Raw genomic sequence first — 3581 nt, 5'->3', positions numbered from 1 at the left:
GTTAATAAATTATGTAGGTTTGACTATTTCGAATGGATGTGCAGATCCTGATGCAAATACTCACAAAGGTATTTATACTACATAAGTTTATAAAATTTACAAACAATGATAAAGTGCATCATACTCATCAAAAGGACAACAGAGTACAATAGCAGAACAAATCCAACCTTCAGAAACATAGTTTGCATCCTCCTTTAGCAGTATTATGACTTCTAAATGATGCAGATTGTAGTTGTTCGGCTTGCAGTGTGTTAATACTTGATTAGTGGTGGATCAAAAATAATAGGAGCTGTGCCATCTGACAACTTGCTCCTCATGTTATCAATCTGCCACACCTGGTGTTTTTTTGAGTGGGCATGACTCTCCTGCCAAGTACTATACATAATATGAGCACGCTGGCCACAAACAGAGTTACTCAACTCAGTTGAGTTGTTGAAGTGCACCCAAAGTGGTACTCCTCTTATCATCGGTTGATACTACCCACATGACCAGGCCGTGTCACTATTAATGGTTGTCAACAGTGGATAACTGTAGTAGGGTGAAGACCTCTTCACCTGAACTCCACTGGGAATGCACTGGCTCTTCTTTATATAAACTGCACCATATTATCACTGGATTCCTTCATTCACGTCTATAAGAACTGTGCACAAGATTACTTGGATACAGGGGACATGGGGTAACCATGTGTGGTTATCCCTTATAAATGTAACCCCTAGACTGTGTAGTGGTAGTCAAGACCGCTATCTCCCTTTTTACTGCAAGCACTGCCCTCCAGCTACTACATGCTCCTGTTATAACCTTTCTGTTTAGAGTTCTCTATGAAATCAGGGTCTAATGTCATGCCTGAATGGTCCCCCTAGAGAAAAGGGAAGAAAGAACTTTCAGTTGCTCACTTGGTCGGGTTCCAGCCAGTTCTGGGAATTCTGTGACTTGAATACAGCAAAACACAAATGTCCCTAACAAAGAAGGCCTACGGGGTTGTCCTTAGCCAAGTGTCTAATATTCACAAATAATTATCTCAAAAACAAGGTTTGCCCTTTGATCTATACACAGTAACTTGTATATGCACTAAGAAAGTCTATTAAAAAAACTTATTCATTAAAATCAAAGTCATTTATTATTTACAAGCCAAAATGAATCGCATAAATGAAATGAATTATATTGAGGAGTTCATGCATAATAAAAACCTCAGTGATTGAATGAGATTTTTTCCTTCATCTGTCTTTTTAGAGAAACCAGTCCCTAAAGTTTTAAAGTGGGCTTTTTCGAAATACGAATACATTTACGGTGGCTCTTGCGGACAAAAATATTGAATTAAATTCAACTAATAATAAGGTATGCCAATATAGTCCAAGAAATGATTAAGAATCAACAATGACAGTAGAGGATATGCTAAATGATGATACCTCCTTTTATTATAGGCTCAATTATCAGCAGGTAGAAACCCCCATTTTGAAGGGTCATTCCTTTTTGATAGTCTATTGAAACGTCTACCCCTTTTTTCTCAAAAAGATATGAGGTATGTTGTGTTTTTTTGATATTTAGCTAAAAGAATCATTATCTGATAAGAAGTACAACACAAATTTAGACATTGTACTTTGCACAAAAAATTTGTTTTTTAAAAATAATACTATTGTATATATAGACTCTGTAGCTCCGTCAAATCTAGGCATACCCTCGTAACCATTATGACACAACTTGGTTTGGCGGACATATGGCGAGAAAGAGCAGGTAATAAGTTAGGAGTTTCTTTTAGGAATAGTCGCTTTAAACATAAGTCTAGGATTGACTATGCGTTTTTTAGCTATGGTTTAAGGGACTCTATATTCACGATAGATTATTTACCTTCGCATCTGTCAGACCACTCTGCTTTAGAATTCTCTTGTAAACTTGAAAATACCATTAGTCACCCATCCTGGTCCTTTGATCGGATCCTCCTGCTTGAAGATGATGAGGTGCAGTTCTTGGCAACAGAGTCCTCAATATTTTTTGACATTAATAAAGATTCGGCAGGTTTGGCAGTGGTTTGGGAGACTTTTAAGGCCTTTTTAAGAGGTCAGATTACCAATAGAGCCTCTTTTAGACGTAAGATATATAGAGAGAGGGTGGCTAGCCTTGAGCAAGACATGAAACTCCTTGAGTCAAAGATCGACTCACCTTTAGGAACATCACAGCTACAGGATAATTTGGTCGAACTGAAGCTACAATTAAACAATATCCTACTTGAGAGAGTAAACAAAAGATGGGAAGCATTTAAGACTTCCCAATTTGAATTCGGTGAAGCTGCAGGGAAACTGCTAGCCTGGAAAATCAAATCCGATCAAGCTCTCAAATTCATAAAGGAAATAAGGATAGAAGGTGAGGCAGAGCCAAGATCTACCAAACTAGATATAGGCAGAGCCTTTTTTGACTTCTTTGAAGACATATATAGGGAGGTTCTCCCTAACGACCAGCAGGCAAGAGACAGCTGGCTGAAAACTATCACGCTCCCAACTCTGTCGACAACACAAAGCAAGGCCTTGGAGTCTGAGATAACAGAGGCTGAGGTGATCAAAGCTATCAGACACCAAAAAAAAGGGAAGGCGGCTGGGCCTGATGGTCTCCCGGGGGAGATTTATAGGTCTCTGGAAACTGTCACAGCCCCTTTTTTGACGACCCTATTAAATGCCATCTTAATAGAGGGTGAGTCTCCACCTAAATCCTGGGGGGAGGCCACAATTGTGCTTATTCCAAAGCCTGGAAAATCTCCCCTGGACTGCAATTATGGCAGCTAGATTGGCCAGCGTTATGGGTGCTATAATTCACCAAGATCAAAAAGGTTTTATCAAAGGCCGACAACTATCCGATTTGACACACCAACTGATAGGAGCCATAGATATCGCCTCTGCTTTCTCTATACCTTTGGCCATTTTAACCTTAGATGCAACTAAGGCTTTTGATAGAGTCAACTGGCTCTATCTTTCTGATGTATTGGAAAAATTTAATTGTGGGATTGGCTTTCGTAGAATGATAAAGCAGCTTTATGCTGCTCCTTCGGCTAGATTGCTGATTAATGGGGTCTTGACAGAAGCCTTTGATATATCTAGAGGTACGAGGCAGGGCTGCCCGCTCTCCCCCCTCCTTTTCAACTTATATATAGAACCATTTGCCCAGCTTTTGCGGGAGGAGGCTAATATTCCACCTTTTAGCTTTGGAGAATGGGAAAGGCGAATAGCTCTCTATGCAGATGATATTTTGATTCTTACATCTGACCCAGTTAAGGCATTTCCTGTAGTTATTAAAAGGGCAGAAGAGTTCGGTCTTATCTCTGGATACGATATTAATTCGAGCAAGAGTGAAATAATGGTCTGGAACCTCCCCGATATACAGCTGGGGGTAAATATCTCCACATCCATGCGATATCTCGGCATAAGAGTGACCCAAGAATTGGATAGTATTGGGCAATCTAACTTGAATAAAATTTATACTGAGAGCAAAAAGCTTTTAAAATCTTGGACTCATCTGCCTCTCTCCATTACTGGTAGGGTAAATCTCGTAAAAATGTGTATTCTCCCTAAGTATACGTTTATCTTTAACGCAAT

Source organism: Triturus cristatus, chromosome 6 (genome assembly GCF_964204655.1).
Source record: "Triturus cristatus chromosome 6, aTriCri1.1, whole genome shotgun sequence".
In the NCBI taxonomy this organism is placed as follows: Eukaryota; Metazoa; Chordata; class Amphibia; order Caudata; family Salamandridae; genus Triturus; species Triturus cristatus.
This window is presented reverse-complemented; position numbering follows the sequence as displayed.